This window comes from Equus caballus, chromosome 18, assembly GCF_041296265.1.
Source record: "Equus caballus isolate H_3958 breed thoroughbred chromosome 18, TB-T2T, whole genome shotgun sequence".
Classification (NCBI taxonomy): Eukaryota; Metazoa; Chordata; class Mammalia; order Perissodactyla; family Equidae; genus Equus; species Equus caballus.
In genome coordinates this window covers 75,325,015-75,339,466 of record NC_091701.1, presented here as the reverse complement: position 1 = coordinate 75,339,466, position 14,452 = coordinate 75,325,015, and the positions used below count along the sequence as shown (strand labels likewise).

Here is a 14,452-nt window from a genome sequence, read left to right as displayed (position 1 = left end):
GAGTTCCTCTGTGCCATGTTTATGGTTATGTGTCCACTACCTGATCGTCTATTTACGTTACTAAAGAGGAAATGAAGCCCACTTGGAGTGGATTTTTATTACGAACACACACTAGACCCTAGTGAATAGTGAATACAAACTATGATCAACATTTTATTTGTAAGGTCAACGGACTGCCTGTTTAATCATCCTTTCTGGAATTTTGCGAGATAACAACATCAAGTCTACTTATTTACTGTTTCTAGAACCTGCTTCCAAACCCCGTATTGCCTGTATTTTCACTTCTGAAAATCCAGAATGTGTCTGTTTTGTTCCAGTCTCCTGACTTATGTCAGGGTCCCTTGATTCCATGACTACGCCAAGTCACCTCACAATCATGCCTCCGAGGCCCCTTAGAATCCTGGGGCACAGATCCTCTGGAAACGGAGGGTAGGATTCATTCAAGTAGCCCGTTCTTTCTGGAAATTCGTGTACCCTTTTAACCCATGCTGGACTTTTTAAGTTTTGAAGGTAATTTTCCTTGATTGAAATGCTTCTCTCATCCGCTAGCATTATACTGTCATCTCCAGTATTGTACATTTTACTTTCTTGTTCACGTCTGTGATCTAAACAGAGCTGAAATGATAGGTTTTATTGCCTTCGTCACTTTTGTAAGCTTTGGCTTATCAGCGCATTACGATTCTGACAATTTTCTTATACATTTCACAATTTGTGTCCTTGGTTATATGACCTTACTTGCCTTTTCATATGTATTTTTTCAAAATCTAAACTCACCAGAGAGTTTCTGGGCAGTCTTACTGACGTCTTTATCTCTCCTTTATTCATCATACTGTGGTCAGAATTTCATTTTTAGAGCCCCCATCTCTTAAACTATGTTCTCTTTCAGAGTCTTTCTTCGTAAAGCCACATTCGAACTTTCTCTAAACTGCTTTTCAAATTTTTTTATTCTTAAAGCATTGGGTGCATGCCTGACTCTGATCAAAAGTCCACATCTCAGATATTAGCAATTCCAAGATGGCACGATCACTTTTTCCTGCAGTCCCTGTTGCTTTTATGGTTCAAGAAAATGAAAGATTTAAATGAATAGTATATTTTGTCAAGTAATTAGGCTGAGTAATTGATATCTGCGAGTAGCTGTGTGGCAGAGGTCTCCTTGGTCCTGACCACTCAGTTCTATTCTGTAACACAAAGTGAGAGCTGTCAGTTTGGGGTTTTGCCCTTGGGGAAATGTAGCATGACTGGTCCGGCAACTTCAGCTATAGCTTCGTTTGCAAAGCTCTAAAGTCTACACCCACATGGTATAGAAGCATGCAGAGCACACACACAGCACACTGAAATCAAGACTCCAAGCGCAAAGTACCTCAGCGTGCTCCTCCGGGGCCCTGTAACTCATGACCACAATGAGCAGAACAGCGGTGCTCCTTGTTTATTCCATCTGAGTAACCCAATAGTAGTAAAATTAAAGCTTCATAAACAAGAAGACATTGAGCTCTTTAACAAATTCAACTATGCTGTGTGAAAAAGCCCAAATGGGTTTTTCAATGCAGACATTTTGTCGAGACGCTTAATTTGTTTGTCAGACCCAAAATGTGGGAGTTTCAACCATTGTTATTTCTTTTCCATGTGGCACATAACAATATAACAACTTATCTTGTTAGCATTTTGTCCCAGTCTCCTCTGTTCGGTTTTGGCTGGATTCTTGATTGAACTGATGATGTATGCAATAGCTGAAGAGCAGAAGTCAAGACATTAGCATCTGTTAGACTGGGCTTTGCCTGAGAAAGTCCATTGGTGTAAAGGAAGAAAATATTAGAACTTTTATTTATATTCATTTCTTATCTCTTCAATTTTAACTTTCCTGCGTGTTTTATAATGTCCTTAATATGGTAATACATTTATAAAATACATTAATAGATACATGTAAGTATATTGGGGAGGTTTAAAATTTATTGATTGTAGTACATGATCAAAGAAGTTGGGAACCGTGACGTTTTATATAAAAGTAGTCCCTAACATATTTTTATGCTTTATAATTGCACGTAATTTTTATTACGTATATGTATACTATAGGCATATAATTTTTATTATATGCATATATATATATATATATTCTCTTAGAGCTTGGAATTGAGCTTGCTATATTAAAAAAATGGAGTCTCTTAGTATTTACTGAGAACCCAAGAGGAATAAATATACTAGAATGTGGAAAAACAAATTACATTAAAATAAGAATTTCCTGACCAGTGAGGTCTGGTGTAGAAAGAGCTACAGAAAAAGAGACTTCTAGCTCTCCCTTAGTGTTTATTCTTTCTTCCTCCTTAGGAGTAGAATCCCTGATTTTTAAATTGTGCACATTCCTCAGTTTCCTCTAACATCGGTGCCGTATGTAACTAAGTTATAGCAAATGGGGGATAATCAGATGTGCGCTGGTGTATCAGCCCATTAACAACTCTGACAATTTTGTGTGCAATTTCTGAAATGCATCCTTACAAAGAAGGGGCATGCCATTCTCTCCTTCCACCTTCCTGCTGGCAGGAATAAGGATGTGAGGGCTAAATATCAAGCATCCACCTTGAACCAGGAGGAAGAAGCCACACCCAGGAGGATAATGGAACAACAGGATAGGACCATGGAATCACCACACCGGTTCCGGACTGCTGACCTCCAGATTGCTGTGAGAGAGAGAGAGAGAGAAATTAACTTCTCTCTTGTTGAAAGCACTGCTGTTTGGAGTTTTAAATTATTCACCACTGAATCTAATTTGACTAATGCAATAATTAATTTAGATTGTGAAATATTTCCTCGAAGTACAATATATTGAAGACTGCATTACAAAACATCTCATATATCATGGATTTAGTTATGTATACACTATTCCAATGTTTATTGAATATTAATGAGTATATGCAGAGGAAAAGATACAATTTCTTATAGTTAAAGTAGGAGATATGAATACAAACGACAAACATAAAAAGTAAGAGTGGTACAATAAAAGACCTGTGGTTTGGAATAGAAAGAAAGCATCATTAGGAGGAGATGGCATGGACCTCGGCCCGAAGCAGAGGCAAGTGGCAGGGACTGGGCTGGGATGGTCTTGCAGACACAAGACATGTTGTGATGTTGAGGAAGCATGAAGTGTTCGAGGAAGCGTGAATAGATGCCCCAAACTTGGTCTGGGATAAAATGTGTGTTTTGTGAGACAGTTCACAAGCAACTTTCTTCTGGAGAGAAATCAGCATTCCTGATAAATGCTTAAGCAATTCTGATACACTTTAATGCGATTCAGAGCCCTTCTGGGAAATCAGCTCCTCAGCCTCTCAGCTGAGGTTCTTTAACCAGACATTATTTTTTCTTGATTTCTGTCTAAAATTTTTATCTAAACATCCTCTTTTCCTATAACGCATCCCTACCAATAATGAATCTTTGAATTAGTTTCTTTGGACTTCTTCCCTGGCAGCAAGAGAGAAATAAAAACTTAAGCGTGAGTTTTTTTTAGCATAATCATATTTGGACAAAATAAAGTGTTCATGTGAGGGCATAGTAGTTGATAAATCAGGCTAAGTGAGGTTGGAAAACAGTGAATACTGGGCTAAGGAATTTAATCTGTTGGTGGGGAGCATGGGTCCATTTAACATGGCCAGATACACAGTCGATTCTCCAATGAGTAGTTGCTGAGTGGCACTGAGGAGCTTGATGCAAGCCTGATGGTGCCGTGGGGCCACCTGTCTGGTAGTGCTGTGCTGGGTAATCTGGGGCCGCCTGAGGTGCTTCTCCGCCACTGGACTGACGCTGCCGTGGGAAGATCGTCAGTGTCCTGCCTTGTGACTCGTGCTGTGCCAATCTCAGCCTTCACGCTTGTTGACCTACCTAGTTCATTTGCAAGGTTGCCTCCCCTCTCCTTAGGAAAGGTCTCCCCTCTCGGGCTGTTGTGACATTTTACAATTGTCATTCTTCTTTTGGTGTCTACTCTCCTGACTCTCTGACCACCAGTCTCTCGTCTTCTCTGTGACTTTCCTTAGTCCTCCAGCCTCTGAATGCATCCTCCTGAGGTGTGTGCCGTGCCCTCTCCTTTCTGCATGTGCTTCCTCTCAGGGTTTTCAGACCTGATGGCACATCGGGATCCCCTGCAGCGTAGCAACTGTCTTTCACCATAGACAGTGTAAGAGCTGTTCCTGTTGCAGTATTGAAAAGTACGATAGATTTCCTTAGATTTGGGCTGGGCTGAGATCTACTCGGAGGCATGGAGTGGACCAAATGGCATCTCAATAATTTACTCCTAGTTGAGGATCCTCTGCTTAGGTCTTTGTGTTTTATCCTCAGAAAATCTTTGTCTGGCTTTAGCAGTAAAGCTCTACGTTAGGATATACTTTCCAAATTAATATTAACAATATGGTTTATGGCACATTTGAAACAGGTGCAATGGAAAGCCTCATTTTGCAAGTCTGTGAAGTAGAATAAAAATATATGGTATGATTTTATCAGTTTTCTTTCTCACCTCTATTCCATCTCTGTGCCTCACTTATGCTCCTAATGTTGCTGTCGTCACATGGAATGGTAATTTTGACTGTGAGCTCCTTGAAAGCATGGACTGTGTAAATTTGCTTCTGTCTCCCAATTGTTTAGCACATGCCTAGCATATAGTAGGTGCAAAACAGAATTTGATCAATTAAATTTAAAAGAAAAATGATGTCATTAAAAAATATAATTATGTAACAAAAATTAGAAACTAGCTAAAAGGGAAAAATCATAAACGTAAAAGATAAAAGGTAAAAATCATATTAAGAAGTTTTTGAAGGTCTAAATTTGATTTTAGAGAACAAATTTTAAGGAAATGTCAACGGAAATTATGATGATTAGCTTTACCCTTTGCTATTTATCTGTCATTTTCAGTTGACACTCCCCTCTTCCTGACTTCCTTTGTGATTGTTTTGAAACAGATCTGCAAATTCTTTGACACTTCTACACTAAAAAGGTGGCGTTTACTTACCTTCCCCTTAAACACCGGCCGGACTCAGTGACTCGATTCTGCTGAATAGGGTGAGGAAGAAGAAGCCCTCGGACACTTCTGCGGCTGGGTGGGGAACAGCGACACGGCCTCCGAATGACTCTGTATCTTAGGAGATGTGCCTTTGGGGAGCCTGAGCTGCCCTGTAAGAAGTCCAGATACCCTACAGCTGCCATGATGCAGAGGGCAAGTGGAGACACCATCTGGAGGAGCCCCTGTGGTGCTGGCCACCAGCTGTGTGAGTCTTCCCAGCTGCGGCACCAGGCATGCTAGCGAAAAACCCTTCAAAATGGCCCCCAGCCCAGTCACCCTCTTCCTGTAACCCCGTGAGACCCAAATCACCCAGCTGAGCCACTCCCAAATTCCTGAATCGCAGAACCCTGAAAGACAAGTGATTATTATTATTTTACACCACTAAGTTTTGGGGTGATTTGCTGCTATACAGCAATAGATAACAAATACACACTCTCACTACATTATCATCTCTACAATCTCAGCCAGATTCATCCCTTTAAGTGCATTATGCTTTTCAAGATGTTAAGATTTACATGCAGTAAATCTATTTATGTGCTTCTAAATTTTGTTTCCCATTTCTCCTAGGTGCACCCTAATAGCTAGAGCAAGGGCTGTTTCACGCCAGCTTAAGAGCTATGAATTTGGAACTTCAGGACTCAAAGCCCTTCAGAGCTACCAAGAATGTCATTTCATTCACTGCCTGGCTGTGGAGAAAGAGTGACGGGGACGGAGCGGGGCTGCCAAGTGCCTCTGGGAGCCGATTAGTAGGGGACTGGAGTGCCCTGGCTCCCCGGATACAAACGGAACGTAGTTACAGGGCCAAGCCATGTAGGCCTTTAACGGAGATAGCATATCAGCTTTCCCATGACCCAGAACACATGGGGACTTGGAGATGACACTATGCTCCACCTTGGTCAAGCCTCTGAGATTCTGAAGCAGGAACAGTTAGATACAACAAAACTTAAAAGGACGGAATCTCTTATTATCAGAGCTTTGAGTTTTGTTACAGGAGCTGTGTTCTTTGGCCTGACCAGAAGGAAATTCACGCTCCTTTTCAGATGGATAAGGTGCGGGGGTCTTTGGGTACCCCAGGTGGATGGAAACAACCCCCAGGCAAAGGCTGTCAGAAAAGAAGTTTAGGTAATATTGCCCAGCTCAATAACCAGTCTGGAAGAGGGCATCAAGCAGGCCACTCAGGTAGGAGAAGGCGACAGCAGACATTTGAGACTTGAGAGGGTCCTGAAAGAGTCTTCGCTTTTGAAACATACCTGGCATTGCTTAGTTGTTTGTGGAACTGGGGGAAACCCTTATATACTGTTGGACTTTAGGTTCTTATGGTTGGACTCTTCCAGAAAATGTAAAATGGGGTCGGGGAGGGTCTAGTTCCTCCCAGCTTTCTTTAGCTCTGTGTAATTAGGTTCCTGCCTACATGTCGTGCCCTCCGCCCGCTACCCGCTTCGCCCGACATGCAGGACTGCCTTCCCATCGCGAGCACATACTTCTTGGGAAGGCTCCCAAGAACCCTCCCTCCTGCCACCAGGGTTGGCGACCACCTTATTTGTGATATCACTGGAGGCACGCATACCTCTGTAAGATCATTTCCTATATTGTATGATCCTTGTCTTTTTTCTGACCTTGTTCCCTAGACTGTGAACTCCAGAAGGCTAGCCCTTAGGTTTTTGTGGTGGTTGTTTGTTTGCCATGGTTCAAATACAGATGTTTTATCTTTCCTGATTCCCTCATCCCGCGCCCTGGGCAGGTAGTGGGTGCCCTCCTACTGGGTCTCAACAGCTGCCAATTGTGGAGAGACCCAGAAGCTTGACCAGTGAATCTCTCTAGGTTGGCTGGCAGGAGCCAGCTGGGATCAGTTACCACTTGTCACCTCTGCAGGAGGGGCAGTGGCCAGTCTCCACTGGCCACAAGGTCTCCGAGGAATATTTGGGCCAGGCAGCTGGTATACCCAGCACTGGCATGTACTTCCTCTGGGCAGCTGGTGACGAAGCTTAGATTGTTTTGTCCCCTTATCACAAGGCTGCTGTCCGGAGAATTGTATAAAAAGAACAGAAGAGGGGCTGGGTCCCTCTCCTGCAGCACAGCCAGGGTGGATCTGGCTGTGCTCAGCCCGACCACTCCTTTTCCAGATCCTGAGAACGGGGGCTACATGTCTGCTGACCGTCTGCCTGTGTGTCTCAGTCTGTTCTGGGTGGTGCTTACGACACATTTGACTGGGCCCTGTGCCTGATACCAGGCCACTGCTTGGAGATCGAGTGACTGAGAGAAAATAAATAAATACAAAGTTTGTGAGCTTGGAACAAATGGTTTGGGGAAAAACCTAATTTTCAAAGGTCTCCATCAGCCCCATGGCCTCTCTCTTCTCTGCTAGGTGCCCTGCAGATGAAAAAGCTGGAGAGGAATGGCTATTAGTTTGCGTGAACCTGTTTTCCGTAATTTTGTTGTTATTGTGATTGAGAACTCCCTTGACTTCTACTGTTGACCCCAGTCAAAACTGATTCCTGAATCCTATCATGCCCTCTGGGGACACAGTAAACCATCAGTGTTGCCACCTGAGAACCCACAGACCAGCAAGAGACAGCACAATAATGAACTCAGTGGAAAGTTGAAATAAATGAAGAAACAAAAATGTGCTTCATCGTTGATACCTGCTAAGTTTGTCACTACTCCATTTAGAGTAACTTTAGCTTCAGTATCTGTGCTCCAAAGTGAAATTTCAGGAGAATGTCTGCCTTTGAACGAGAAACAGAAAGGTCCCCCTATGGCAAATATCTACCCCTTATCTTCCCGCAACTTGTTAAACAGATTGGTGACATGATTGTTAGCTCAAAAAGGAAACCAGTAGGAAACATAGTGCGCTTTCCACAGTGTAAAATCCATGTAAAGATTATGCTTTCAGGTGGAGGCATGTTTCATCTAATCACCATTTGAAATTTTAATTTTGCGTTATGTTACTTGGCCAGGAAAACTACTATAACAGCCTCAAAACCAGGCAAAAACTCATTCTTTCAACTCGAAAGCTATTTTGATGTTGGTTTATAACATGCCTTACTCTTAAAAAAGACTCTCCAAAATTATATTTTATTATAACATTCTCTCATCTTTGCATAAAACATTGTTATCTCTACCCAGATTACACGGATATGTAGATAAGGGCTTCCTGGTGGTATGAAAGGTCAGGGATGGGGGTCCGGAGAGCTAATTCTTGGGGCTCCTAATCCCGTGCTTTTGTTATAAACTGCGTATTACTTCACTGACTTTATGGTTTCACGAACAAAAGTTTTAGCAGACTCTTCGGACATCAAATGGCCTTCATGGAACAATGTCTTGATGAGTTAAGTAGAAATGAATCAGAAACACATGGACCCAACTTCCCTTGAAATATAAGAGGACATACAAATCAAGGCAAAGCACACTTCACAAACACTGGGCTTGGGTTTCCTGAACCTGAAATGTTAAAATAATTAGCAAGGACTTATTGAGGCTGAAAAGTGATCAGTTCCAGTATTCCTAACTCAAAGCTGAAATGAAGGGAGGCGGAAAGGTCCTAGAAGAGAAGGGAGTGGCCACGGGGCCGATGGAGACCTTTGAAAATTAGCTTTTCCTCCAAACCACTTGTTTCCCGAAGCGCACAGATTTTGTTTTTATTTATTTATCTTTCTTCTCTTTTGCTTTGATTTCCAGGTTTCAGTTGAAGACCTACCTAAAATACTCTGAATTGGTTCAGCACAAGTCTTTCTAGTCCCTTCTCAAAGGCAGGAAATGATGACATTTGGTAAGACAATGCTCTGTTCATTCTTGAATTGGAGATAAATTCATACATTGGCCATTCAGGAAGTTTGCTTAAGTCATCAGGTTGAATTTATTTCCTAGTGAGCTGGACTTCTCAGCATTCCCCAAACCCAGAAGATAAATTCTTTCGGAAAGCTCTGTGAAAAAGTTGTAAGAAAGAATTATTACGTACTAAAGTACAGAGTTTTAAATAGATTGTAAACCTGGAGAGAAGAAACAAAAAGCTTGAATTGTTAGAACCTAAGAGACAGCAGTTTCCTTGCTGGATCCTACACTGTCTGAGATCCTCAGCAGCCCTTCTCCGGCCAGATCTCCTGCTTTCTTCCCCACCAAGGCCTCCGGGACTCAGCCTGCTTCTCTCTCTTTCATGGTTGCTTCTCTCCATCCTTGATGATTTTTCTCCCCACACTGAAGTCTGGCTACCGACTACAGAACGGTTTCCTATCACTACTACAGAATGAACATTATTTTTAAAGATGATTTTAGAGATTTTATTGGTAATCATCATAGGAAACTGACCCAGGCAACAAAAATAACAACCCAGGGGATGTCTCAGAGCCGACCCAGTCAGCTCTGGTCTCTTGGTTCTTGACTTCCTCTGTCAAGTGAAAGCTAGAATGCAGTGGGCCTGCCAGCCTCTTATCTCCAAAGGTAGGATCTCTACAACCAGACACCCTCCTCCAAAGATCAAAGGTTTCCTTCCTTTTAAGATGGCTCTAGGCCAAGCCTGAAGATACTACCCAGGTTGCATCATTAATGCCTCTTTATATAGAGGGCAAAGTTTCCACTTCTAAGGCTTTTTGATTAGAGAACTCTTTTTCACTATTGATATTCCCAGCCCAGAATTAGCCTCTTTGGGCATATTCTCATTCTCTCATTTACGAAAATTAATTTTTTTAGCCATTTCAGATCTATCCATCAGGAGCAAACTTAAAAATAATATTTCTTTATCATTTAAATATGAAATACTTCACTTACTCATCATTGTATGTTTATATCCTTTAGGCCCCAAATATCTGGTCCTATGAATACAATGGTCAAGTGTGTGACGTAATTTGACTCTAAGAGCTGTGAAAGCATTCAGCAAAAGCTCTGTGAAAAAGTTGTAAGAGAGAATTATTAAGCACTAGTGTACAGATTTTTATTTATTTATTTTACTTTACTTTACTTTACTTTTTTTGCTGAGGAAGATTCACCCTGAACTAACATCTGTGCCAAACTTCCTCTATTTTGTATGTGGGTCACCACCACAGCATGGCTGCTGACGAGTGGTGTGGGTCTGCATCTGGGAACCAAACCCGGGCCACTGAAGTGCAGCACACCGAACTTAACCACTAGGCCATGGGGCCAGCCCCCAGATTTTTAAATAGATTGTACACCTGGAGGAAAGAAGCGAAAAGAGTCCTGGCTGAGGCGAGCAACTTCATTAATTCATTCAAACACTGTCACATTGATTCCTCCAGGGTCTCTACTGATAATATTTTAGCACATGACAAAAAATGACAATGATCTTTTGGGTTCGGGGAGCATTATTTATGTGCAGAATGCAATCTGACACTCCCTCAGAGGCAAACCTTTCAGGTACTTGAATCCATTATTTCCTTTCCTGCCACTGTAATATAGCTCCCTTCTATTGAGCACCTATTATGAGGCAGGCATGTGACTTATGCTGTCTCATTTAATCCTTGAGCAACCCTATGAAATAGGTAAAATGAGCCATATTTCATGACTGAGCAAATTTAGGTGCAGAGAAATTAAATAATTTGCTGAATATTGAGCCATTGATAAAATGGAAGAGTCCAAATTTGAACCCAGCTCCAACTCAAAAGCATATTGTATTCACCACATTCCTCTCTGTTTTCTCAATTGCTCTGTGTAGAATGCCCAGAACTTTCAAAGAAGGGTGCTATATAAATCAGTTTTGATGATAGAGTAATGATGGCCAGGAAAATCAGTCCCACTATTTTATAATTATACCGTTATAGGTCCATAAAATTTTAAAGAGGTAGGGACATTTATGATCACCAAATCCAACCTCATCTTTACGTAGACGAGAACTCCCTAGAAATAGAATGTTGTCTTCAGAGTGACACTTAAGGAAAACAAAGACTGCAATTACAGTTCTCTCACTTCTGCAGCCAGTGTGCTTTCCAATCCATTTACCGTCTGGTATAACCAATCAAATTACAATCAAAAGAGAAAAACTTCACCAAGAAAAAGCAACTCAGAAATCCACCTCACTTAAACCCCAAAGCAATCTTGCCTAAGGTCATTGACACAGTAACCATTTCTCAGACCAAGAGTTCTGAGGAGACTTGTGAGTGTTTTGCATTGGGTTCCAACGGCTGTCCAATCTTTGAACACACTCTTGTTTTTGACAGCTGGAGGTCAAGATAGAAGAAGGTAGAGTTACAGTCTTTCATATGTCATAGGTACCAATGATATGGGCACCGTTATAGTAGCCTCAATGGAGACCTTGTTTTTCATTTTGAGAGTATGCTTGGGTTTCAAATCCCAGTTCAGTAAATCCATAATAGTTTTTTGATTGCTTAGACTCATAGCTCCTTATCAGTCCTAAATAATCTTCCTCTGTTTTCTTTTTCTGTTTGTCACAAGTCCTAGGAATTCAGCCTGTTTTCCTATTTCAGCGTAAAAAAGAAAGATGATAGTGCAACCACAATTATTTTCATTGAAGTCTTATTATATGCAAACACTCTCCTGTGTATCTTACATGTGTTATTTTACTAACCTTTATGAAGCAGGTCCTGTTATTGTTTCCATTTTATAGATGAGGAAACTGAGACAAAGAGAGGTTAAGAAACATTCCCAAGGTTAAACAGTCAGTAAGTGGTTGAGCTGTTCTGCGCTATATGATTTTGGTTTCTCCCTCCAAAAATGGTCTCCCGATTCTCTCCCTCTTTGTTACTCCCAAAAGACACACATATTATGCGTTTCCTCCCATCACATTAAAAAAAAAATAGGGTTTTGCTTTGAATTACTGCTACAAAACAAACAGAGAGTAACACAATATAAATACTGGTAAGATACAAGATTACAGAATTTCACAAAGTTCTTTTGATTGTGATTTGTGGTCTGCAGTTTATGACTGCCTCTTGACATGCCAAATGGAAGCCCCGGTAGTCTTCTGTTCTCTTCTTTCATTTCCCTGGGGACAGCAGTTTTACTCATCTGTACCTTTTTCCTTGCCTGCAGACACGGGGGTACCTAAAGACACAGGCAACAGGGGCCAAACCAAGAGTGGACCTTGACCCCATCACCTGGGCTGATGTCTTCACTGAAACCCTCCAGACTTCATGGTATGCCCATCGCCAGATTTGGTGTAGCCCAGAATGATCCCCTTTAGGGGAAAAGGAGGGAAGGAGAGGAGAAGGAAGAAAGGAAGAAACATCTTTATCAGTTAAAAAATAATCAGTTCGTTTTCCTGTAGCAACTTACTGGTAAGGGTTGAGAGTAACTTGGACTTAATTTTTCTTTTAAACAGGTCTATCACTTACCCTTGTGGCGATAATGAAGGATAGACATGATCAGGATCACACACTGAAATGAGCTGTTGAAATTTTCAATGGCAACAGCAGATTCTGAACTTGTGATTCTCAGCCTGCGAGTGGTCCAGGTGTTGATCTGTTGGAAGCAGACAGGCACATTTCATGCAGAGCTGAGCTCCACTGTTTTTTTTTTTTTTTATCATCTAGTATTACTGACACTTCTGTATGTTATAGATAAAATCCTAATTAAAATCAGAAAAACCAAAGAAGTCACTCTAATGCGAAGACACGTGTCTTGGCTCTGCCACTAATTAGTTTTGTGATTTTGGCAGATTCTTCAACTTCTTTGGGACTCAGTTTCCTAGTTTTCAAAGTGAGAGAAAACTTGTCATTGCTAAGGTATCTTTTAATTCTAATATTCTTTGATTTATAGAAACCATGTGAATGAAAGCAGGCTTTAGAAACTTGAAAATATAGTACTCTAGGGGAATGGATGCTCTTCTGTTATTTTGAATTTTATCAGACTTTGTTTGATTCTGAATATTGAAACAGAATTGAATATTTTTCAATTAGCTTTCTACGTAGTACCGAACACGTATTTAATTCAGGAAGAAAAAAAGCCAAAAACTTGTATTGGGGGGAAAAGAAGGCTCTTCAGTTTTCTTAGACATTAAATGGCTCATGCAAAGCAACATTTTGATAAATTGTGTAAATGAGAGAGGAACATATGGATTAAATTTTCCCTGAAATACATATGCACTTAAAAATTAAGAAGAAAAAGTGCTTGGCAAAGCCCATTTGGGGTTCTGCCAAATGGGAAACATTTTAAAAATAGTTGAAAATGCAGTTTTATCTCAAAATGCTGCCATATTCACCCATCCTTATTGATTATATATTTTTAAATTTGTTAGTTACTCTCCTTGTATTTATTTTTGCAGTTTGTTTTATACCCTGGGGGCTTGTTCAATTTTGCTACCTTTTTTTTTTTTTAAACAGAGAGCCTACCCCGTCAGTCACTGAAGAGCCATCACAGTATCTATGTGTGATGATCATTATCTGTGATGATAACCCTGTGAGGTTCTGGTTACTTGGACTTCTGTGGTGGTTTCAGTTTGATCTCTCCTGGAGTAACAGCTGGCCATTACTTCATATTGCTGCAACGAAAAATTCTAAGGCGCACTTTGTGGAAAAGAAATAAAGGGGATCTGGTCTTTGAAGATGTGGAATATGGTAACTACCTTGCCAGTAAACCACGCTATCGCCGTGGAAGACTCTGAAGGAAGACAAGCCCTGAGTTTCCTGGTTATGTGTGATTCACACCAGATAATCAAAAGACTGAGAGAGAATGTTCTTCTGGATGGATAGAAGAGTTTGATTTGTCAATGGATCCCAAGGTACAACTTGAAGAAGAGAAAAATTATTTTCTCAAAAATCTTAAAAGTCACAGATTTCTGATCTAATTGGCAGCACTTCCTAGCTTTAAAGGTTGAATTTATCTGAGCAAAATGACTTGGGGCAATTTGTGTAATTACTTCACAGTTATCTGCAGACAGACTGTGGAAACCGCATCTCTGCAGATAAATGCGCAGATTCAGGTCACTAGGACATACTCCTGACACCTGACACTCTGCGTGAGATTTTTCTTCCCTCTCCCTGCTTCTCCCTCCCTTTTAGTAATCTAATCCTTTTAGCAAGAATGCTATTTTGTCATGAAAATACAAGGAAATGAGAACATTTTCTTGGTCTTAAAATCTCAAACCCTATTTGCTGATACCATCAGATAAAGCATTCTACTCAGGCTAGGTCCAAGGCTATGATAAGATTTATTTTCACAAGGTGGTAACAGTATCGTATCCTTTGAGGCTAATCTTTAGAACATGAGTACATTTTTGTTGTTGAGTTGTCCTTTTTCTTCTATAGTACTGAAATGTTACATCTTATTCTTAATAATTATTTTTCAATGAATTCCTTATAATTTAAAGAGAAACTTTCCTCATTGGGCTCATGTATTTTACCCACCCAAAATTGCAAATAGAATTTGTACAATTTCATGAGCTCTGACACGAAAAATGTCGTAGGCAATTCTGTATAGCAACTCAACAGCAGACACAGAAGTGAAGAG

General features: G+C 40.8%; 1 long non-coding RNA gene across 1 annotated transcript; it reads left to right on the top strand.

Moving 5' to 3' along the window:
• Positions 1-418: 418 nt before the first annotated feature.
• Positions 419-14,064, top strand: LOC111768784 (uncharacterized). Its single transcript, XR_011428601.1, has 8 exons — positions 419-510; positions 4,938-5,037; positions 5,119-5,243; positions 5,606-6,609; positions 8,717-8,807; positions 12,038-12,141; positions 12,663-12,729; positions 13,327-14,064. It is a non-coding gene; the product is annotated as an uncharacterized lncRNA (long non-coding RNA).
• The last annotated feature ends 388 nt before the right edge of the window (positions 14,065-14,452 follow it).